Raw genomic sequence first — 25,731 nt, 5'->3', positions numbered from 1 at the left:
AGGCGAGTGTCGGAATTGGCGGCTTTGTCTCATAAAAGCCCCTATCTGGTTTTCCATATGGATAGAGCAGAATTGCGGACCCGTCCTCAATTCTTGCCTAAGGTGGTGTCATCTTTTTATATGAACCAATCTATTGTGGTGCCTGTGGCTACGCGAGACTTGAAGGATTCCGAGTCCCTTGATGTAGTCAGGGCTTTGAAAATTTACGTGGCCAGAACGGCTAGAGTCAGAAAAACAGAAGCACTGTTTGTCCTATATACAGCCAACAAGGTTGGCGCCCCTGCTTCAAAGCAGACTATTGCTCGCTGGATCTGTAACACGATTCAGCAGGCGCATTCTACGGCTGGATTGCCGTTACCAAAATCGGTCAAGACCTATTCCACTAGGAAGGTGGGCTCGTCTTGGGCGGCTGCCCGAGGGGTCTCGGCACTACAACTATGCCGAGCTGCTACTTGGTCGGGTTCAAACACCTTTGCAAACTTCTATAAGTTTGATACCCTGGCTGAGGAGGACCTCCTGTTTGCTCAATCGGTGCTGCAGAGTCATCCGCACTCTCCCACCCGTTTGGGAGCTTTGGTATAATCCCCACGGTCTTTACGGAGTACCCAGCATCCTCTAGGACGTAAGAGAAAATAAGATTTTAAACCTACCGGTAAATCTTTTTCTCGTAGTCCGTAGATGATGCTGGGCGCCCGTCCCAAGTGCGTACTACTTCTGCAAGACTTGTATATAGTTTTGCTTACATAAGGGTTATGTTATAGTTTTCATCGGTCTTGGACTGATGCTATGTTGTTTTCATACTGTTAACTGGTTAGTATATCACAAGTTATACGGTGTGATTGGTGTGGCTGGTATGAATCTTGTCCTTGGATTAACAAAAATCCTTTCCTCGTACTGTCCGTCTCCTCTGGGCACAGTTTCTCTAACTGAGGTCTGGAGGAGGGGCATAGAGGGAGGAGCCAGTGCCCACCCATACTTAAACTCTTTCTTAAAGTGCCCATGTCTCCTGCGGAGCCCGTCTATCCCCATGGTCCTTACGGAGTCACCAGCATCCTCTACGGACTACGAGAAAAAGATTTACCGGTAGGTTTAAAATCTTATTTTTCCCAGACTTGTGAATTACGGCTGCTGAGGGCGGGATGTACTAACAGACATCGCCACCCACCGCCGCCCAGCGCCACAATGCTGATCGCATATTTACTTACATATGCGATTAGCATTGCAGAGGACAGCTCTTTCGATAAGCGTTGTCCTCCGCAATCCCCAGCGGCTGCCTGACTTCCGGGTTTCGGCCCCGGGAGTCAGTCTGCGCATGCGTAGGGTGACGGGGGCTGACGCGAGGCGTGCTGGGAGGGATCCCTCACACATTGCTGCGGAGAGAAGCCCATAGGCTTCTATGGGGTATCGCCAACGAAAGCAGGCTAACCCCGCCGCGGCACTGACCTGCCGGCCGGGGGTTAGTACATTAGGAAAATGATGTAAATGGGAATTTACCGCATTTTACGTTTAGTACATCCCGCCCAGGATCCGGCCTTTAATCCCAGACAGGATCGTTGGACTTTGCTTTTCTCCAGGTTTCTCCAGACCAGGGGGTTCATTTATCAACGAGTGATAAAACGTATGATAAATGGTGCTCCAGCCAATCAGCTCCAAACTGTTATGTGTTCATCTCTTAACTGTCATGGATTTGAAAAATGACAGTTGGGTACTGATTGGCTGGAGCACCTTTACCGTATACAACAAGTTTTATCATTCACAAGGAGTTTTATCACTCGTTGATAAATAGGCCCCGTAATGCCTTATCTACAATTTTTTACTGCAACTTTAAGGTCCAGTTCTTTGTACATCTATCATCCCTGCAGCTAAAATTATGGTAGGCCTCATTAGATATTTATCTATATTATTAAAGGAAGATCCTACAGCGATACCAGTGGGTATATTGGTTTTCCCCCAATAATTTAAGAGAGATTGTTGTGGTGGAAGTTCATGAGTGGAAAGCTTCAGGTAACCCGAGAATCAGTAGGGCTATTTAGAATCTGTAATATACTGTCCGGTAGTCATCCCTTGGGAAGGATGTTAAATAATTCAAGCATGTCCGTTGTGTGCATGTAGTAAGGATTGTAGCGGTCAGTCATGCTTTCTATGACATTGCACATACCGGAATACATATGAAATTCTGGCGGTTGGGATGCCGGCAGTCACATGAACGACCGCAACATCTCGACACTGAAGATCCCGATATCGGAGGGGGTGATTACTATTACCCCCTGTACCCTACCCTAACCCTCAGGGGTGGCAGCTATGGCTAACCTTCCGGGGGGTGGCGGCTACACACACCGTCCTCCCCCCCCTCCCTTCCCCCGGGCCCTAAGACCGTTAACCTTGATGCTCACCTTCGGCATACTGGCTGTTGGTGATACGGCGCCGGTCTCCCATTCGGTGTCGGGATTCACATAAACCTCACATCACGATGGATTTTGTTGTGGAATTGCTGCCATCAAAGAAACTCAATACTATACGGCAGTGGTTCTCAAACTCGATCCTCAGGACCCCATGCGGTTCATGTTTTCCATGTCACCCGGCAGCTGCACTGTGTATCACCACCTGTCACATTTTAAAAATCTACAGGTGACCTGCAAAACATGAACCGTGTGGGGTCCTGGGGACCGAGTTTGAGAACCTGTGCTATACGGTAACTGTGGATATATTTAGTAAAATGCTCATTTTTTTCCTTTGTCAGGGATAGCCACCTACTGTATTTGCTGAACATAATTTCAGACTCCATGGAGTTCCAGTCCATATAATTTCTGACAGGGTTTTCCGGTTTATCACATAATTGAGCAAAGCTTTTGTTACCATCTTAGACATTGATGGTCGCTTTTTTTTTAACTTATCATCAACAGACAAATGTACAGACAGACAGACAGGGTTAACCAGAGCAGAATCTTAGGTTCACATTTTGAGTTATAATTAGACTGAGTCACTTCTTTGGGCAGACGTTGCATGTAATGACTCCTCATGTACTGTATCGGGAACATCTCTGTATTTCTGTTTTTATTGTCAAAATCGGAAGGCTTCATCTCTCTCTGATGTTCTACATCCTGGGGTTGCTGATATTAGAGAGTTGCTGCTGTACATCTGGAGAGTGTCTGGGGAAAGATTCAGGTGGCTCTTAATCTGGATTACTAGCAAAAAATAAGTAATATTTTGATCGTAACAAAAAGTATGAAGATTTAAAGTTGGAGTTAGAGTTTGGTTATCGATTCGTAACATTAGATTGGAACAACGGTCTGTGAACCTTAGTATATTAATCCTGAGTGTTATAATCTGGATTTACTTCTGTCATGCAGTCTTCCCACATATTTTATTATTCTTTGCGCAAACCAGTTTTGAGTTCTAAAAACAAAAAACAAAATCTTGCCACTGGCTCTTTTAGGTAACCATGCAGGACTGGTGAGGGGTCAGTCAGAGACTGAAGTACTGTAGAAAAAAAATATGTATTCTAGGTCCAGGGCAGGTTCATTATTTAATCCATTGCAAATGTCATGAGTCTAAGGAAAGGTCCTTGGTTCCAGTTTGGAATGTTCATGCAGATAAAAGGACGGGATATACTATCTGGTGTAAATTTTAAATTATTTTAAAATTAACATTTCAAATGCCAGCGTTAATATATGCTGCGGATGCATGGCACATCTTATTACCATATACGATAAAAGTGCGCTATACGTTGCAAACACTACATCGCTTAAGAGAAAGCAAGTACACGCACACATTGTAGGCTGAGGTCCAACACTCAGAGATATATATATATTTGATATTAAAAGGGTATGCATACAATATAACATATGTACAGTATATCATTCAGTTATAATCAGTATATATATGGTTACAGAGTTACAATTACACAAGAAGCAGTTGTGGTTACATAAGGATCCAGTCAGCATAAAAAAAACCAGCTTACTGGGTGAGGGGAAATACCTATATACTGTGCATTGGAGGAGGTACATGTGTGGGACTGAGTCTTCTGTTATTGGTCCAGGGGAGGGAGATCTCTCAATCATGATGTGTTATTGGTAAATTCATATGCAAGCAACTTCCAGTTTTGAAAAAAACATTATAGGGATTAGCCATGCTGTCTTTCAGGAGATTATTTTGTTCACTTTAGAATGTGGCTTCAGATTCATACATTTAATCATAACCAAACGTTGCAATGTGCTAGAATCTAACCACAGCTATCAAACCAACACACACATTTTCCTGATCATTTTGACACCAAGCATGATATGTTTAACCCAGAGGTTCCCAAATGTGGCCTCAAGGCACCCCAACGGTCCAGGTTTTAAATGTATCCATGCTTGGCCACAGGTGACTTAATTAGTACCTTAGTCAATTTGATTTAACCATCTGTGCTGAGCCATGGATTTACTTAAAACCTGGACTGTTGGGGTGCCTTGAGGACCGTGTTTGGGAACCTCTGGTTTAACCTGTCCCGTTCCAATAATACATATATATCTGATGTTAAACTCTATTATATAATTTAATACATAATAATGCTAAACATGTTTTGTCTATGTGTTGTATGAATATGTTGTTTATGTCTTTGTGGCTTCTCTGTGCGAATGCGTATGCTACCGTATATGCATAAAACGCACGAACAGAGACCCATCTATTTGGAGTTTGCATGTGGTGTGTATGTAATATTTTTGACTTCGACGCTGGAAGTACGACCAAAGCGACTAAAATGCAGTTTTCAGAGTTTTGGCCGCATTCCCTTATCTACCAAGCTCCGGAATGTGATACATTCCGGAGCTTGGACCCGGTTGGTAACTCCTTCTATAGATGGTTTTACCCAATCAAAGCCTATGGGCTTCTATTCACATTGTCCCTAAGAGGAATCCAAATGGATCCTTTCCAGCTCCTCTATCGGCAGTGTGTGCCACTCTACACATGCACAGTAGGACTTCAAGATCCTAAACCCAGAAGTCCTTCTATCGAAAAGGACAACTCTTATTAATAAAGCTGTCCTTTGTGATTTTAATCGCCTTTCTAGGTACATATGCTGGTATGTAACAGATATGTGACAGGATGTATCGCATCGCCGATCCAATGCTTAGTGTATCCGGCCCGAATTGAGATAAGCATTCAAAAGAATATATCCTCAAAAGCCTCATTATTGATGTCCTCTGAACCCTCTACAAGGACTGGGACTATGCACACTGACATCAAGGGCCGGATGTTATGGTGCCCGAGTTTGGCGGCCATGCAGAATGCTGGCCGAACTCTGACTTTTTATTTTTTAAGGACAAATCACTTACAAGGCATGGTTTTGCCTTGTAAGTGATTGCCCCTTAAAAAAAAACATTACATCCGACACCTCATGTTTGTTCCTGCCATAGTGCTGGCTGTCAGGGAAACGCCACTTGCCGCCCACCACACCCCAGATGCAGTGATAATGGGTGGTTAAACTTAGTCTTTTGGTCCAGGGGTCCATGTAACCTTACATAACTATTCTGGCAGGTCACCCTAAGGCAGTGATAATTCCTGCTACATTGTACTGGCCTGTGCTGCTCAGATCTACTTTGTTATGTATATTGTTTACTTTTAATGACCTTCGCTATTTCTTTGGCTGCATTTTGTTTGCTACCAGCCTTGACCTTGGAATATTTTGTCTGTCTCCAGCCTTTGAAATTGACGTGTGTATTCATATTTCATTTTCCATACCTGTACATTATCTACATTCACTTAGATGTAAGTGACATACTTTGTTATTGTATGCATTTGCAGTACAGTACTCTGCATGAGATCTCTGAGTACTTTACTGGTATCCCCTGGCAATGAAACATGGACTGTTGCATAACAACTTGCCATTTATTCCTCAAAAGAGGTTACTGCATTGTAATACAGTCTAATCTTTATGTCTGTGTTATTGGTTTGGAACTATACATCTAAAAACATCCATTAAGACCAAGTTATTGTCCTGTCTACCTATGAACGTCAATAGTACCCTGGTAGTGATAAGCTTCTACTCCTGGAGCTGAGGTCCTGGGGGCATCTACTGTAAGTATCAGCAAGTGTGGACAGCTTTAAGAGAAAGTTGCCTGCTATAGGAGAAGACCTCAGTGGTTCTAGATGTCCTATCACTTCTCTATGTTGGTGGGAGAACTGCATATGTGCAGAATGGATTCTGAGTGATCGCAAGGAGACCCCCTTTAGCGGAAGCATGATAGACATGCTGCAGCCTTTGGGGAGAGACTGGGATTGTTCTACAAAACGAGGATGGTGATCCGAAGCTGCATCTTCGAACGCAGCACTTGGATCGTATATTCTGGCAAGAGGGGTCTTTTCCCTGCTGTTTGGATTGACTTGAGGAACAGTGTATGAGTCCACAGCTGTAACAGATGTGAGTTCAGTGACATGTGAAGAATAGAATGTAAAGTTAGGATGAGGTGAGTCCAATGATGCAGGAGAATAATGTCATGAATGTAGAATGATGCAAGTGACATGGGAAGTAAGGAATGTTAAGATAGTATGATGTGAGCCCAATGACACGGGAAGGATGGAATGTGCATTCATTATAATATGCATATAGTGACACTGGAAATGAATGATATGTGATGATAGAATGATGGCTGAAGCGTGATAGCCTGGATGGATGTCATGCAACCACCATTGTGATTTTTGGATCCTATCAATACGTCCAGGATCAGTCCAAATCCCTTCCTGTATCGGGCATGGAGAGCATTCTTTCTGAAAGATCGATCTTCAGTGTCTATCTCTGGAGCCAGAGCAGGGCTCTAAGCCCCTTTGAAGAGATTAAGGGCTCTATTCATGAAGCAGTGAAAAGAGTGGAGAAGTGATCCTGTGGAGAAGTTGCCCATGACAACCAATCAGCTGCTCCGTACAATTGTCTAGTAAGCAAATGATAAATGTTACTTCAATGCTGATTGGTTGCCATGGGCAACTTCTCTACTGGCTCACTTCTCCACACTTTTCACTGCTTCGTAAATAGACCCCATAGGACTGTCTATCCATAGGTAATGATTTTATGGACTGATGCTGTACTTCAGCTTTCTGTATCACTGAGATACTCTGCTTATTTTTAGCCTAAATACCATACAGCAAACAGGAAACCAAAATACACAACAGAGGTCAGGATCTGGAATGAAGCTCAATGCGCACGTGACTAGTTCATTTAAGGCTAAATATTGACTCATATTTCCTAAATGATATTCCAATTTAAAATGCATCACTGTAGATCCTGCTAACGCCCCCTGAGAGATGTCGGCAGAAAGCTTTTTAGCTTACGTTTCAGAACCCTTTGCCCTCATGATGCCTTGTGCTCAAGAGCTATGTTATTACACAAGTTAATTGCACAGTCCCAAATAAAGAAGACATTTCCTTTAACAGCCCTGTGCTCCAGCGAGCAGTACATAGAACTGGATATTTAGACTGTAAAAGCCCACAGCTAGAGGCAATGAATAATTCCATTAGCTGTGTACATGCACCTACACACAGTAGAGGCAGATATTATATGGACTGGATGATTAGCCATAATTAGGCCAATCAAACCAGTAAGACAAGTGACATCATTGATGCATAAGGCACTTTCTTTCACATTCGCTTCCTTTTCTGGCACGGTATATGTCATGCCGTAACCACCGCTGAAGTGAAGTAGAGCCACAAATAGAAGCAGACTCTGTATGCTAAAAACAAGATGAGAGAGGGCTGGAGGGACACAGAGGCAGGAAAGCTGCTGGAGGGACACAGGGCATGGAGCTGCTGGAGAGACACAGGTGGTGAGCTGATGGAGTAACAGGCAGCGATGTGTATAAGGGACACTACTGTGGACATTATGTGTATAAGGGACACTACTGTGGGCATTATGTGTCTAAGCTGCACTTCTGTGGGCATTATGTGTATAAACTGCACGACTGGGCATTATATGTAAGGGGCACTACTACTGAGGGCATTATGTGTATAAGTGGCACAGTTACTGTGGGCATTATGTGTAAGGGGCACTACTACTGTGGAAATTGTGTACAAGGGGCATTACTGTGGAAATTGTATATAAGGAGCACTACTGTGTGGCATAATGTGTATAAAGGGTACCACTGTGTAGTGTAACGCGAATAAGGTGCACTACTGAGTGATGTAAAGTGAACAAGGGGCACTACTGAGTGACATAACGTGAATGAGGGGCATTACTACTGTATGTGATGTAATATGAATCAGGGGCACTACGTGCAGTGTAATGTGAATAAGATTGTGCTACTATATGGGATAATTTAAATTGGGGGGGACTATTGTGAAACCTAGCACTGGCCCTGGCTACGCCTAATTGGAGGGAGGGAGGGGGGTAGGTGTCGGAGGATATGAGTTCTACCACCTCTCCAGGACTACTTTCAGTCCTGGCCAGGACAACAAACTGAGCCATTGGATTGGGAGGGCACTACAGTAATTCCAGTGTACTTCCCAGAAAGCATAAGAGTAAGCACTGCGGGGAAGAATGCTACAGCCAGAGGCAAAGTCAGACAAGAGAATGCCAATGTTGGGAGTATGAAGGTCATTCTTATGTACTGGCGGTACTACTCCACTTCCAAGAAAGCCTGTTAAAGCTCCAACCTATTTAATACAAATCCTCTTGTCGCTATCACCATTTCAGGATGGTGATGTCAGGGTTAGCCCATAGTAAAAAAATGGAACTGAAAGCTAAGTCCCTGCTTCCATTTTCATTGTGAATGTGCGTATTGGCTAACCCGGGTCACATGCGCACAAGTGTATGCAGAGTCGCTCAGCTGGATTTATAAGTGCAATAAGCACATACTGCTAAAGACACTCATGTGTAACGGCCATCAGGGCACAGCGTAAAAGTGGCCCTGAAATTATTTTCAGATAGAACTCATATTTTTACTGTGCATAATGTTTTCCCTATTTACACTGATGCAGCGTGTTTATGTACTCTGTAATTGGGCGCTGTGGATTCCATGTGGCGCCATATAAATAAAGGATAATAATGATACGTTTTTACAATTATTTATGCAATATAACTATGTACAATTCCTAAGAGCTTTGCGATACACAAGCGGTATAAAGACTTCTCCTTGAAAGGACTAATCGTGACAGTTGTTAAATAATAAAATACCTGTTATAATGAGCTCTTGCTAATTACTGCCTCCATCTGGCAGATTTAATAGACTGTACCGCTGAAATTCTTGGATTCAGAGATGCATGCAATGTTGCAATTATGTTTTTTTTTTTTGCCACCCAAAGTCGCACTGTGCACGAGATGTAGTCATGTGACCGGTGGTCTTACTATACCGACGTCGGAATCCCAAGCGTTGGACGGCCCGACAGTTTACATGCTGACTAACAGGGACTATTCCCACTCATGGGTGTCCACGACATCCATAGAGTGGGAATAGAACCTGTGGCGAGCCAGCTAGCCCGTTGCATGATGAACGCTGCCTCGCCCCAAACCCCCCCTACCCCGCCAGCACTCTGTAGAGTGGAATCAAGGGGTCGGTATGGTAACTTCCGGGATCCCAAACGCCAGTCTCCCAATACCAGCCCCTGTGCACAGTTGATTGGTGATAGCGCACACACGGAGGAATTATTTGCAAAGTGAGTGACAAGTAGTATTTGGCGGAGGTAACGGTGGAGGCGGGTAGAAAAACACAGGAATATTGGGACCATTTTCTCAGCGTTGCCTAATCAGCCATTGGAGCGGCCCCGTCATCTTCGTTTAGTCTCAAATTCAAATGGCATAGGGTTCCTGAGACAGCCGGTGTTTCCGCTTATGTACATGAGCGGTGACTGTGAGACGTCGGCAGTGGGCGCATGAGAACGGCAGAGTCATTAGTATATTTTTGCAAGTACCCTGCGAGCGCAACTACAACTGTGCATGCAACTGTGTGCACCATACCATATACGGGTATGGGTCGTTGGGTCGACTCAACTTAGGTCGACAGTCATTGAGCCGACGTGCATTAGGTCGACATGGTCATTAGGTCGACAGGTCAAAAGGTTCACATGGTTTTTGGACTTTTTTTGGTGTCGTTTTCTTCGTAAAGTGACGGGGAACCACAATTAGTGCACCGTGTCCCCTCGGGCAGATTGCCATTCCCAATTGCAGTCCACGTGGCTCGTCAAGTATGAGAAAGTCCAAAAAAAAGAAAAAAAAAGATGATAAACTCATGTCGACCTTTTGACCTGTCAACCTAGTACATGTCGACCTTCGGTGGTCGGCCTAATGACTGTCGACCTAAGCTGTGTCGACCTAACAACCATATCCACAGTATAAAGTATATACCTGTGCTCTAGAACCTGCCAATGGTGGAACCCTACAGAGCAACAGATGTTTTCTGTAAGTCTCCAGAACCACACTCACTTCAGATGGAAGCGTGTAGATAATAGTTGCATTGTGTATTGTGCCAGTGACACTGCATTGCTTTGACACTTAGATTTTCAGATTACACTCCCCCCCCCCTCCACCCATTCATGGCCATGACAGCAGCAGAGTCTGGAACAGCCTGCTCGTCCCTTTTGAGGTCTAATCAAAGTGAAAAGTCCACGCTTGTTCTGTCCAAGCCTGTCATTCTGATTCAGGCTCATGCTCTCTATCCTGGGGCAGCTGACAGATCTCTCCCGGGAACAGAAGAAAACAGTGTGTCACCTCCTGTAACCCATCATAAACACGTCACCCAGCCTCTAGGGGAAAAGAAAAAACTCAGGGGGTTTTATCCTTTGCAGCTCAAGCAAATCTCATTAAAATTTTAAGGGGGTTTGCTCCACTTCATCAACTATTAAAGGTCTGTGCATCTCATTTCATGCAGGAGGGCAAGGTGTCTTATTAACGATCTTTACACTCTCCAGGTACGTAGTACACCAGTAAATAAGAAACAATTGCGTCTTCAGGCCTGGCCAGAGTTCGCTATCAGTGGAGATAATTTGCTACCAAGGTGCAATCGTAAAAAAAAAAAACTTGACACCCAATCATTTTCTATTTGGCGCAATTAAAGCAAAGTCTTTAGTTGTTATTATGGGCTACTGGTTTTTTTTTGTTGTTGTTTTTTTAATCCCCAATGTGTCTGCTGCTTATTCTTAGCAAGAAGCATTCTTGGCGAGGTACTGTAGAAACTCGACCTGAGAATTATACACCAGTGACAAGCCTGGCACGCATAGTGACTAAGCTTCTTGGAGATTAAATATTGCATGCCATTCAGAATGAAAAATAATTATTCATTATTTCCTGCAATCCAGCAGATTTTTTTTTTTTTATAATGTTACTCTAATGAACCACTAAATCAAAACTCTTCTTGCTTTACATAAAGGATGACTGCTACAGTCAATTATTATGCATGCAAAGTTCAAGGAACTTTTTAGAACTAAATGTATTTAAGTCAGAGCTACTTTATGATTGTAGGGTGATTTATTTTAATTTTAATTTGCTCTGCACACCAGACAGTACTGTTAGTTAAAGCAGCAATACCAAACAGATATTTTTTTCCTTTAATAAGACAGTTTATTACATATATAGCTGTCCTTCTAGAACTCACTATCTCCTTTTTCAAAATCTCATTGGAGGTTAACAAAATATGTCTGCCAAATGCAAAGTTGCAGGGCCACAGCTCGCCACATGTCATGTGAAGGCAGAGGGGGGTGAAGGGGCGGGATTTTAGAGCACAGAACAAATAGAACGTAATGATGCGTCACTGTGTGCCTTACTAAGATGTGGTTGGAGGTGCTAACACTGCTGCTTACTCATACCCCTTTTCCACCTGTAGCACGGGTCGCAGCCGGGAGCCTGACACGGCTGCGACCCGTGCTACAGCTCCCTTTCCCACAGCGCTCACCAACCCGGCATATTGCCGGGTTAGTGACGTTGCTTGTGACGCGGCAGGGGCGGCGCAGGGAGATCACATGATCTCCCAGTGCCGCCCTTCCATTCGCTGCGAACGGGAGCCGTGACGCATCGACGCGGCTCCCGTTCACACTATACAGCTTACCGGGTTGCAAGCAACCCGGGTAGGATTCCCGGATCACTTGATCCGGGAATTTGCAGGGGGGGGCCGTTTCCACTAGGAAAAAACACTGGTAAATGCGCGCCCCTGCGTATTTACCCGTGTTTTTAAAGCTAGTGGAAAAGGGGTATCAGAAGCAGCAGCAATAGCACGAATATGGTAATGCAGCAGGGGAGTCACACCTCCTCCTGCATCACTGAGCCAAACTACGCCCTCGGATGCAGTATCAAATCAAATCAGCCGGCTGTGTGACCCATGGGGTCGCGTAAGCCGGATGGCCCAATACCTACCAAGAAGCCAGGAAATCTCTGTGTGCCCGTTATCAAGCTTTGTTAGTGAATAAACACTTTGGTGTTTGACTTTTTAATTTGCCGTTTGAGGGGTCTATTTACTAAGCCTTGGATGGAGATAAAGTCCCAGCCAACCAGCTCCTGTCATTTTTCAAACCTAGCCTGTGACATGGCAGTTAGGAGCCGACTGGCTGGGACTTTATATCTGTCGGATTTATATCCAGCCAAGGCTTAGTAAATAGACCCCTTAATTTTTAACTAAAATTACCATATCCTGGCACCCCCAATCTAGACATATGGATTTGGAGTGCCCATTTTCCACTCAACTTTCCTTCTCTTTCTTATATATAGTTTTTAATTTATCTTTTCATGGAATTGCGCTTTAACAACAGCATAAATAATTTCATATGTCCTAAGTACTACAGTTAGACCTGATACTCTGTATGAATCCCTACTGTAGACGGTGAGTGGTGCCTTAGGGTTTTGGTGAGGTGAGATGACACTCAGAGGTTACTGGTACCCTGAGAGAAACGTGGGTGTCTAAAAGAATTTTATACCAACTCTTTTACTGTCCTTGAAATGCTCAGTGGCGACCCATTCGTATAGATCCTGGAGGGGAATCGCTATGTAATGTTGACATTTACGTTAACACCATAATGTGAACATGGTCCTGTCTAATAGACAGGAAAAATCTGACACCCAACCGACTTTTCAAACATTTGAATTCCCCCTTATAAATGTTGACACTCGTATTTTATCCAAATCCCAAATGCAGCCTAACTTGAATTGCAGCCTACCTCTAATTTCATGTGTCGGCATTCCATAATATCGACAGGCTGAACTCATACCCCAGGGAGGTGTCCTCTTAAGAGCTTGGACTCCGCAAGACCACCTCTCTCTCTGCTTTACAACTTTTTGGGCACATTGGTAAAATAATACAACACGATTACATGGCATTCTAGGAATGATACATTTTAACGGAAAACTGCAAGACAGAGCGCACCCTGAATTTTTTTTAATTGTCTCATCAGGTGATAAGAAAGGTAGTTAAAAGTAGAGATGAGCGGGTTCGGTTCGTCGAGATGCGAACCCCCCCGAACTTCACATGGTTTACACGGGTCCGAGGCAGCCTCAGTTCTTCCCGCCTAACACGCAAAACCCGAACGGGGGAAAACGTCATCTTCCCGCTGTCGGATTCTCGCAGATTTGGATTCCATATAAAGAGCCGCGCGTCGCCACCATTTTCACTCGTGCATTGTCGATTGAGGGGAGAGGACGTGGCTACGTTCTCTGCCTGAAAAGCTCAATATCTGCTCAGTGTGCTGCATTGTGGGGACCAGTATATAGTAGTACAATGCTGCATTGTGGTGACCACCAGTATATAGTAGTACAGTACAGTTGTCCATTGCTGTATCTTGCAGCTCCGTGTCAGACTCCGTTCTATTCTCCGGATCAGTGCTCAATATCTTTGCTGCATTGTGGGGACCAGTATATAGTAGTACAGTGCTGCATTGTGGTGACCACCAGTATATAGTAGTACACTACAGTAGGCCATTGCTGTATCTTGCAGCTCCGTGTCAGACTCAGTTCTAGTATCCTGATCAGTGCTCAATATCTGCTGCATTGTTGTGACCAGTATATAGTAGTACAGTGCTGCATTGTGGTGACCACCAGTATATAGTAGTACAGTACAGTAGTCCATTGCTGTATCTTTCAGCTGGCATATAATTCCACACATTAAAAAATGGAGAACAAAAATGTGGAGGGTAAAATAGGGAAAGATCAAGATCCACTTCCAGCTAGTGCTGAAGCTGCTGCCACTAGTCATGGCAGAGACGATGAAATGCCATCAACGTCGTCTGCCAAGGCCAATGCCCAATGTCATAGTAGAGAGCATGTAAAATCCAAAAAACATAAGTTCAGTAAAATGACCCAAAAATCTAAATTAAAAGCGTCTGAGGAGAAGCGTAAACTTGCCAATATGCCATTTACGACACGGAGTGGCAAGGAACGGCTAAGGCCCTCTCCTATCTTCTTCATGACTAGTGGGTCAGCTTCACATGAGGATGGAAGCACTCATTCTCCCGCTAGATAAATGAAAAGAGTTAAGCTGGCAAAAGCACAGCAAAGAACTGTGCGTTCTTCTAAATCACAAATCCCCAAGGAGAGTCCAATTGTGTCGGTTGCGATGCCTGACCTTCCCAACACTGGACGGGAAGAGGTGGCTCCTTCCAGCTTTTGCACGCCCCCTGCAAGTGCTGGAAGGAGCACCCACAGTACAGTTCCTGATATTCAAATTGAAGATGTCACTGTTGAAGTACACCAGGATGAGGATATGGGTGTTGCTGGCACTGAGGGGGAAATTGAGCAGGAGGATTCTGATGGAGAGGTGGTTTGTTTAAGTCAGGCACCCGGGGAGACACCTGTTGTCCGTGGGATGAATAAAGCCATTGACATGCCTGGTCAAAATACCAAAAAAAATCACCTCTTCGGTGTGGAATTATTTCAACAGAAATGCGGACAACTGGTGTCAAGCCGTGTATTGCCTTTGTCAAGCTGTAATAAGTAGGGGTAAGGACGTTAACCACCTAGAAACATCCTCTCTTATACGTCACTTGGAGCGCATTCATCAGAAGTCATTAACAAGTTCAAAAACTTTGGGTAACAGCGGAAGCAGTCCACTTACAACTAAAATCCCTTCTTCCTCTTGTACCCAAGCTCCTGCAAACCACACGACCAACTCCCTCAGTGTAAATTTCCTCCTTAGACAGGAACGCCAATAGTCCTGCAGGCCATGTCACTGGCAAGTCTGACGAGTCCTCTCCTGACTGGGATTCCTCCGATGGATCCTTGAGTGTAATGCCTACTGCTGCCGGCGCTGCTGTTGCTGATGGGAGTCGATCATCATCCCAGAGGGGAAGTCGGAAGACTACTTCCAGTAAGCAATTGACTGTCCAACAGTCCTTTGCGAGGAAGATGAAATATCACAGCAGTCATCCTGTTGCAAAGCGGATAACTCAGGCCTTGGCAGCTGTGTTGGTGTTAGACGTGCGTCCGGTATCCGGCGTTAGTTCACAGGGACTTAGAGAATTTCTTGAGGTGTGTGTCCCCGGTACCAAATACCATCTAGGTTCCACTTCTCTAGGCAGGCAATACCGAGAATGTACACAGACGTCAGAAAAAGAGTCACCAGTGTCCTAAAAAATGCAGTTGTACCCAATGTCCACTTAACCACGGACATGTGGACAAGTGGAGCAGGGCAGACTAAGGACTATATGACTGTGACAGCCCACTGGGCAGATGTATTGCCTCCCGCAGCAACAACAGCAGCGGCGGCACCAGTAGCAGCATCTCGCAAACGCCAACTCGTTCCTAGGCAGGCTGCGCTTTGTATCACCGCTTTCCATAAGAGGCACACAGCTGACAACCTCTTACGCAAACTGAGGAACATAATCACAGATTGGCTTACCCCAATTGGACTCTCCTGGGGATATGTGACATATGTGCGTGCATTACATGTGGGCAAATTCCAGCACGTCCCAAATTTTGCACATACAATTAATTTGGTGGTGCAGAATTTTTAAAAAAATGACGGGCGTGCAAGAGATGCTGTCGATGGCCCGAAGAATTGCGGGCCACTTTCGGCATCCAGCCACCGCGTGCCGAAGACTGGAGCACCAGCAAACACTCCTGAACATTCCCCGCCATCAGCTGAAGCAAGAGGTGGTAACGAGGTTTAATTCAACCCTCTATATGCTTCAGAGGATGGAGGAGCAGCAAAAGGCCATTCAAGCCTATACATCTGCCTACGATATAGGCAAAGGAGGGGGAATGCACCTGACTCAAGCACAGTGGAGAATGATTTCAACGTTGTGCAAGGTTCTGCAACCCTTTGAACTTGCCACACGTGAAGTCAGTTCAGACACTGCCAGCCTGAGTCAGGTCATTCCCCTCATCAGGCTTTTGCAGAAGCAGCTGGAGAGATTGAAGGAGGAGCTAAAACAGAGCAATTCTGCTAGGCATGTGGGACATGTGGATAGAGCCCTTCATTCGCTTAACCAGGATTCACGGGTGGTCAATCTGTTGAAATCAGAGCACTACATTTTGGCCACCGTGCTCGATCCTAGGTTTAAAGCCTATATTGTATCTCTCTTTCCGGCAGACACAAGTCTGCAGATGTTCAAAGACCTGCTGGTGAGACAATTGTCAAGTGAAGCGGAACGTGACCCGCCAACAGCTCCTCCTTCATTTTCTACCACCACTGGAGCTGCGTGTACTCCGAAAGAGTGTTTAGTGCAGCCGGCCACCTTGTCAGCTACCGGCGTACGAGGTTACTTCCACAAAATGTGGAGAAGATGATGTTCATCAAAATTAATTATAATCAATTCCTCTGTGGAGACATTTACCAGCAATTGCCTCCAGAAAGTACACAGGGACCTGTGATGGTGGATTCCAGTGGGGACAAATTATTTAATACTCTGTGAGGAGGGGGATGTACACAGTGAAAGGGGTGAGGAATCGGAGGATGATGATGAGGTCGACATCTTGCCTCTGTAGAGCCAGTTTGTGCAAGGAGAGATTGATTGCTTCTTTTTTGGTGGGAGCCCAAACCAACCAGTCATTTCAGCCACAGTTGTGTGGCAGACCCTGTCGCTGAAATGATGGGTTTGTTAAAGTGTGCATGTCCTGTTTATACAACATAAGGGTGGGTGGGAGAGCCCAAGGACAATTCCATCTTGCACCTCTTTTTTTTTATTATTTATCTTTGCATCATGTGATGTTTGGGGCCAATTTTTTAAAGTGCTATCCTGTCTGACACTGCAGTGCCACTCCTAGATGGGCCAGGTGTTTGTGCCGGCCACTTGGGTCGCTTACCTTAGTCATCCAGCGACCTCGGTGCAAATTTTAGGACTAAAAATAATATTGTGAGGTGTTCAGAATAGACTGGAAATGAGTGGAAATTATGGTTATTGGGGTTAATAATACTATGGGATCAAAATTACCCCCAAATTCTATGATTTAAGCTGTTTTTGAGGGTTTTTTGAAAAAAAAACACCCGAATCCAAAACACACCCGAATCCGACAAAAAATTTTAAGGGAAGTTTTGCCAAAACGCGTCCGGATCCAAAACACGGCCGCGGAACCGAATCCAAAACTTAAACACAAAACCCGAAAAATTTCCGGTGCACATCACTAGTTAAAAGGGCAACGGTCGCAATGTTAACAGTGTAATGTCGACCAAACAAAGTCAAAGCAGTATTAATGAGTTTGAAAGCATTTTAACCATGTCGTCATTATAACTTCAAATATGATGGTAAAGCATTATGTTTAAAGTTATGCCGACACATTTAAAATGCTTTACCGGACTGTCTAATCTTAAAGGATAGACAGAATCGGGAGCGATTAACTATATAGTTTACAACAATTGTTTTTTTAAATACGATATATTAGCAGCTCCTGTTTGATTAACTGGAAATCAATAAAGTGATCAAAATAAATTTTGTGTTACTTAATTAATAAGTACCAACAAGGAGCGCTCAAGATTTAAAATAAGAATAATATGTAATCACATATAAAAGTTTTTCATAATAACAAATGCTTTCAGAATAGCAATTATAGACCACAAGCAGTTGCCGTAAATATAGGGTTAATACCCTTGATATTTATGTGACCGAATTGAGTCCAGAAAAAATAGTTTTTACATAACAGTCAATCATAAATAGTCCTGGATATAGGAGGTCATTCCGAGTTGATCGCTAGCTGCATTAGTTCGCTGTGCAGCGATGAGGCAAAAAAATGGCACTTCTGCGCATGCGTATGCGGAGCAATGCGCACGCACGTCGTACTATTACAACGATCGATGTAGTTTCACACAGGGTCTAGCAAAGCATTACAGTCGCATTGGTTGCCGCAGTGTGATTGACATGAAGTGGGCGTTTCTGGGTGGAGTGTTCGAAAAAACGCAGGCTTGCCAGGAAAAACGCAGGCGTGGCTGGGCGAACGCAGGGCCTGTATCTGATGTCAAATCAGGAACTGAATGGTCTGAAGTGATCGCAAGCACTGAGTAGGTCTGGAACTACTCTGAAACTGCACAAAATGATTTTGTAGCCGCTCTGCGATCCTTTAGTTCGTACTTCTGCTAAGCTAAAATACACTCCCCAGTGGGCGGCGGCATAGCGTTTGCACGGCTGCTGAAAACTGCTAGTGAGCGAACAACTCGGAATGACCACCATAAAACTCACAGATGCAACTTTCAAGTTGTTATAGGTGATAAGTGGGTACACTACGCTACTACCCCAAATTTAGACACAGTTCTCACCCACAGGACTTAGGGCAGAGACCTGATCGCACGTTGCCGTTTTTTGCAGCGCAGCGATCAGGTCACTACTGCGCATGTGTATCACCGCAATGCGCAGGCGATTCGTACAGGTACAAAGCGAATCGTTGCTGGGCGATGGATTTAACGAAGAATCCATTTGCACAACCGTTCGCAAGAAGATTTACAGGAAGAAGGCGTTTGTGGGTGTCAGCTGACCGTTTTCAGGGAGTGGGTGGAAAAACTCAGGCGTGTCCAAGCGTTTGCAGGGCGGGTGTCTGACATCAATCTTGGGACAGGACAGGCTGAAGTGATCGCAGCGGCTGAGTAAGTTCAGACCTACTCAGAGACTGCACAAACTGTTTTTGTACCGCTCGGCTGCACAAGCGTTCGCACACTTGCACAGCTAAAATACACTCCCCTGTGGGCGGCGACTATGCTTTTGTACGGCTGCAAAAAGTAGCTAGCGAGCGATCAACTCGGAATGACCCCCTTAGTTTGGCAGTCCGCTTTCAGCACCGTCCACGGTGTCTGGGAGCTTTAGTTCACAGCAGCGCTTACAAGCTGCCGATCAATTCTGATGTCCGGCTCTCACAATAACTATCCACCGTGCGGTCCGAGACTCAGGTGGCCGTTGTATGATTTTACCGTCCAGAGCTGGCGAGATGTTTTTGCGAAGTGCCCAGGATGTCCACTAATAGTACAGTGGCTGCTGCTTGTGTCGGCTCACTCTCTACACGTATCTCCGCTTTTCCAGAGCCAGTGGTTTCCTCGGGAGAAATACTATTCACATTGCTACTGTGTCGGCATTGTGGGGTTTATATTGTGACTCTAGCCGATGTAACTGTCAGTGATTCAGACCGATACTGGTGACAGTTATCTTCAGGAGCGAGAATCCTTTCTACAGCAGCGTCATGCAGCCACGATAAAAAATTTTTAGGCTACAACAGTTCCTGACTATTCTGTGTAAATATTGCACTCACTGTATGCCCAAGCAGGGCCGGTTCTAGACCTTGTGGTACCCAGGGCGAAAGTTTCCTTTGGCCCCTATGGCGCGCAGCAAAAAATAGGGGCATGGCTTCAAGGGGAATGGGTGCGGTCACTGTTATGCCCCCTGTAGCTGTGCCCTCAGTAGATGTGCCCCCAGTAGCTGTGCCCCCAGTAGCTGTGCCCTCAGTAGTTGTGCCCCCTGTAGCTGTGCCCCCAGTACTGTGCCCCCAGTAGTTGTGCCCCCAGTAGCTGTTCCCCCAGTACTGTGCCCCCAGTACTGTGCCCCCTGTAGCTGTGCCCTCAGTAGTTGTGCCCCCAGTAGTTGTGCCCCCAGTAGCTGTGCCCCCTGTAGCTGTGCTCCTTGTAGCTGTGTCCCCAGTACTGTGCCCCCTGTAGCTGTGCCCCCAGTACTGTGCCCCAGTAGTTGTGCCCCCTGTAGCTGTGCTCCTTGTAGCTGTGCTCCCAGTACTGTGTCCCCAGTACTGTGCCCCCTGTAGCTGTGCCCCCAGTACTGTGCCCCCTGTAGCTGTGCCCTCAGTAGTTGTGCCCCCAGTACTGTGACCCCTGTAGTTGTGCCCTCAGTAGTTGTGCCCCCAGTAGCTGTGCCCCCGGTACTGTGCCCCTTGTAGCTGTGCCCTCAGTAGTTGTGCCCTCAGTAGTTGTGCCCCCAGTACTGTGCCCTCAGTAGTTGTACCCCCCGTAGTTGTGACCCCTGTAGCTGTGCCCCCTGTAGCTCTGCCCTCAGTAGTTGTGCCCCCAGTAGCTGTGCTCCCAGTACTGTGCCCCTTGTAGCTATGCCCTCAGTAGTTGTGCCCCCAGTACTGTGCCCCTTGTAGTTGTGCCCCCAGTACTGTGCCCCTGTAGCTGTGCCCTCAGTAGTTGTGCCCCCTGTAGTATCGCCGCTTCCCAAAAAAATAAAACCACCGTCCCCTGCTCCTGCTTCCTGACCGCTGCTTCCCTCCGTCTCCGGCCGCTGGTGCCGCTCCTTGGATCTATGGGAGAGACGTCATGACGTCTCTCCCATAGCACCGCATAGACATTAGAGGTCAATTATGACCTCTAGAGTCTATGGCCGCTCCCACAATGCCGTGCGGTGCGCGATGATGTAATCGCGTACAGCACGGCACCAGTAGCGGATCTTGCCACGGCGGCGGCGCCCTCGGGACAGCGGTGCCCCAGACAAAAAGCCTGCTTGTCCGTGGCAAGATCCGCTACTGTCCTTGGGTGGGAAATGAACAGATTAAGACAATGGCCCTCATTCCGAGTTGTTCGCTCGCTAGCTGCTTTTAGCAGCATTGCACACGCTAGGCTGCCGCCCTATGGGAGTGTATCTTAGCTTAGCAGAATTGCGAATGAAAGATTAGCAGAATTGCGAATAGAAATTTCTTAGCAGTTTCTGAGTAGCTCCAGACTTACTCACAGATTGCGATCAGTTCAGTCAGTCTCGTTCCTGGTTTGACGTCACAAACACACCCAGCGTTCGCCCAGACACTCCTCCGTTTCTCCAGCCACTCCCGGGTTTTCCCAGAAACGCCAGCGTTTTTTCGCACACGCCCAGAAAACGGCCAGTTTCCGACCCAGAAACACCCACTTCCTGTCAATCACAGTACGATCACCAGAACGATGAAAAATCCTCGTTATGCCGTGAGAAAAATACCTAACTTTTGTGTAAAATAACTAAGCGCATGCGCTCTGCGAACCTTGCGCATGCGCAGTAAGCGACTAATCGCAATATAGCGAAATTCGGCAACGAGCGAACAACTCAGAATGACCCCCAATATACGTTATAGAGAACTCGAAAGACAATTTGGTAAATGTTACTGATGTAGGATTAGGGTTCTTCAGAAGCTGCCACCGTCTTGGCTCTTAAGGGGATATCCAACACCTGATATTTGCTGTTTTTCAAGGAACCCCCCCCCCCCCCCCCCCCCATCACCACCACCCTCATGTACTCCGGCAGCGGCTGTGCCCCCTTGGGACACCCAACATTGTAATATAAAGTAGGTGGATATTCAAACTTACAGTCAGTATGTATTTCCTTGGGTGGGAAATGAACAGATTAAGACAATGGCCCTCATTCCGAGTTGTTCGCTCGCTAGCTACTTTTAGCAGCATTGCACACGCTAGGCCGCCGCCCTCTGGGAGTGTATCTTAGTTTAGCAGAATTGCGAACGAAAGATTAGCAGAATTGCAAATAGAAATTTCTTAGCAGTTTCTGAGTAGCTCCAGACTTACTCACAGATTGCGATCAGTTCAGTCAGTCTCGTTCCTGGTTTGACGTCACAAACACACCCAGCGTTCGCCCAGACACTCCCCCGTGGCTTCTGAGTAGACAGGTGAGCAGATGCTGAGTTGCTGGTTTTTATACTGTGTGCGCCTCAAAACTGAGCATACACAAAAACAGGCAATGCAGAGCCATACGCAATACAGTTATAGCCCCACTTGCGGCTGACGTGGGTAACCGTCCCACAATGAAGCATTCTCATGCAGGCAATGATCAGTAAATGCGTGTTTATGGTATTCTGGGGAAGTTTATGACTTATCTTCTGCATCAGGGGAAAGGCTGGTGCAAGTGTGTACTGATAATGATGATGAGTATCAAACCAAAAGTGCATATATAAGTATTCAGGACAAAGAGATGCATGTAACTCTGCATGCTATCAAACACACCCAATTAGTGTCTTGCACACACAGGGCCTGATTTGGATTTGGATACAAGACAGAAAATGAACAACCTTGTACCTGAAATAAACCATTTTGCAATGCAAGTGGAGCAAATACAATTATATTTTTTTCTGTGCAGGGTAAATACTGTCTGCTTTTGCCTGTAGCCCACATATGTTAGACAGCATTATTTTTACACTGCAATTTAGATTTCGGTTTGGACATACCTCACTTAACTCTAACTCTGCACATGTTACATCTGCCCCACCTGCAGTGCAACATGGTTTTGCCCAGTTGTTTGCTTTTTTGCTTTGCTTCCATATCTGAATAACCCCCAATGTGGCAACAATTTGCGGCCGACTTGCATTCACCTCCAGGATTTCCAATCAGTCCAGTTAGGAACCATGTTTACTGTACTTCACATCCTTCCGACTGCTGCGTCGCCAACTGGGTGACGAAGAGTGGGAGTGTCGGGAGTAACACGGTAACTTGGTCTACAGGTGTAAAATATTTAGGGGGGGGCGGCATTTCTTAGGAAATCTAGAAATTGTTTTTCAACCCGAATTATCACCGCTCAGCCGTCCCGATTAATCTTTCTTAACGGCGAAAATATCGACAGAAAACATTTTCTATTACCACCGCTTGTTACACTGGCCCCTTAAGTCCAGACCTGCCAACACACAGTAAAATTTGGGTAAGTTACGCTACCAAGCTACCAAGTTTAACGTATCAGTCACTCCATTAATGTCTTGGGGTTATATTGACCCTTCTACATTATTTGCATTCCTTGGATCCCTTATCCATCTTGATCCTACTCTAGGATACGCTCAGTGAATAACGAATCAATGAAAAAGCCGTTTGTCAGGAAAATTTGTAGGAAATTGTCAGTAAAGAATATTTGCCCAGTAAAACCGGCAGACAGTAGTGGAAGTGGAGTAAGACGTAGGTGAGTAGCTGATTCCATCAACCGGTGATCTGCAGGCTATCTCCGCCGGTCCAGAGCTTGTTTTCCCTCTTATCTGCTGCACTGATCTGCTTTTAACCTTAGCAGTCTAATCTTATTGATTTTCAGACAGTAAAAGCTTCCTCCCTCCTCTACGGAATACACTTCCCAGTAACCTAAGCAATCTATACATGTGGCGAAAACACAGGCACAGGAGGAGGCAGCGAGCTCAGGGTGATGGAAACAGTGAACGACATACTGTATACCCATCTGGACCTGTGAGATACAGACAGGGTGCTAGGCGGCTTCGCAAACAATTACCAGCAAAAGCTTTCACCGGTGTGTTTTGGTGTTTTTCATAAACTGATGTCAGGCTTTCAGCCCTGCAATCTCCCTGGGCACAAACATAGATTTACCAACTTTCCCTCATGCCCACAGCGGATAAATGGATCAGTTCTTCATCTAGGTGACAGGTCCAATTTAAGACCTTCACATTTCTACAAAAAAGAAAGAGAATTATCGTCTTTCTTGGTATAAGGATTTCTCAAGCAGTGGTATCTGCGGGTATCTGAGAAGAAGTCAGTGGACACTTCAGTCTGTTGTCTTTATCAGCCTGTTGTCTTTATCTCAGAATAAATGTTAGTGGGTCTTGTATCTGTAAAAAAAAACACAAAAAAACACTAGTTTTCATTAGGGGGGATTACGCACAGAGGGGCAGATACAATTAGCACCCGGTTACTTAGAGTGACGGTATGTACATTGGGCCTAATTCAAGGTTGATTGCAAAAGAAAAATCTTCCTCTAATGGGCAAAACCATGGAGGTCATTCCGAGTTGATCGCTAGCTGCCGTTGTTCGCTGCGTAGCGATCATTTAAAAAAATAGCAAAACTGCGCATGCGTATGCACCGCAGTGCGCACACGCGGTGTACGGGTAAAAAGAGCATCGTGGTTTTGCACAGGTTCTAGCGACGCTTTCAGTCGCACTGGCGATCGCAGGGAGATTGAAAGGAAGTGGGTGTTTCTGGGTGGCAACTGACCGTTTTCTGGGAGTGTTTGGAAAAACGCAGGCGTGGCCGGGCGTTTGCTGGGCGGGTATCTGACATCATTACCGTGTCATTCGTCAGCAATCATCACATAGTATAATTAACTACAGGGCTAATCTTGTTCTGCACAATATGTGTTTGCAGCCGCTCAGCTGCACAGGCGTTCGCACTCCTGCAAAGCGAAAATACACTCCCCCGTCTGCGGCGACTATGCGTTTGTACGGCTGCTAAAAGTAGCTAGCAAGCGATCAACTCGGAATGAGGGCCCATGTGCACTGCAGGGGAGGGGTGCAGATGTAACATGTGCAGAGAGAGTTAGATTTGGGTGGGTTATATTGTTTCCGTGCAGAGTAAATACTGGCTGCTTTATTTTTACACTGCAATTTATCTCTGCACATGTTACATCTGCCCCCCCCCCCCTGCAATTAGAGGAAGATTTTGCTTTTGCGATCAACATTGAATTAGGCTCATTAACCCATACTTTGCAGGATGGGGGTCATTCAGCGCAAAGTACAGATTTTCAATTTGCGTATGTGCAGGACTCATTCTGCACGTGCACATACGGGTCCTGCTGCATAGGACGCAGACCGGCATCAGACTGTCTTTGACAGTCTAATGCCATTTTGGGGTGGGTAGTGGGTGGTGCCGGCCTCCATTTGTGAATACGGAGGCATGTTGCCGCCTTTTTGCTGGTAGAAGAGGCCAGGGATCTCCGTTTTAGGCGACAGGAGGCTTGCACAACACCATGGATGCCGTAAGCCGCCCGATGGAGGGTGGTTTGATCCGATGCGGCGTCCTCTCGGATCACTAGTGCAGCAGGAGGAGTCTGCATGTAATAGATGCCCCCTGCTGCATCTCCATATAGCGCTATCACTGCTGCTTCCAAGTCTCAGGACTTGCACAGTACAGCGTGCACAGGTAAATCAGTCCACATTCTGCCACACATATGTACTAAAGGGAAGAAGTTTGTAGCCCATTTGTATAAAGTCGCACACTGGCGACCAGCAATACACGCGTTAGCATTTGTGTGGACTCAGAATAAGGTCCATCGTGTGAAATGGTTAATTTTTTGCAACTTTTATAAATGATGGATAAATTATAGCCAGAAAGTGTATTCCAGCAAATAAAAGTGTTTAGATAATTCTTTATAGTCATTTTTAAGTAGTAAACTCCCTGGGCGGGATGCACTAAAGCTGAAAATGCGGCAAAAACTCCAAACATCATATTTTCGGAATTTGTCCGCATTTCCACATGTACCGAGTTCCAGAATGCAATACATTCCGGAGCTTGGACCCGGTGGGTGAAGCCATCTTTATGTGGCGTTACCCAATAGAAGCCTATGGGCTACGTTTCGCACTGAGGGGGTCATTCAGACCTGATCGCACGCTAGCTTTTTTTGGTCAGGTTAGTACTGCGCATGCGTATGCACCGCAATGCGCAGGCATGTCGCACGGGTACAAAGCG

The 25,731-nt window shown here is 45.7% G+C and overlaps 1 protein-coding gene across 2 annotated transcripts in view; it reads left to right on the top strand.

Moving 5' to 3' along the window:
* Positions 1 to 25,731, top strand: part of LOC134949402 (leucine-rich repeat and fibronectin type III domain-containing protein 1-like) — a 288,643-nt gene that overhangs the window by 225,098 nt on the left and 37,814 nt on the right. The gene's annotated exons all lie outside the window — the stretch shown is intronic.

The sequence above is a fragment of the Pseudophryne corroboree genome, chromosome 8, assembly GCF_028390025.1.
Source record: "Pseudophryne corroboree isolate aPseCor3 chromosome 8, aPseCor3.hap2, whole genome shotgun sequence".
Lineage (NCBI taxonomy): Eukaryota > Metazoa > Chordata > Amphibia > Anura > Myobatrachidae > Pseudophryne > Pseudophryne corroboree.
Note: the sequence above shows the minus strand (reverse complement) of the source record. Positions and strands in the feature narration are given on the sequence as shown.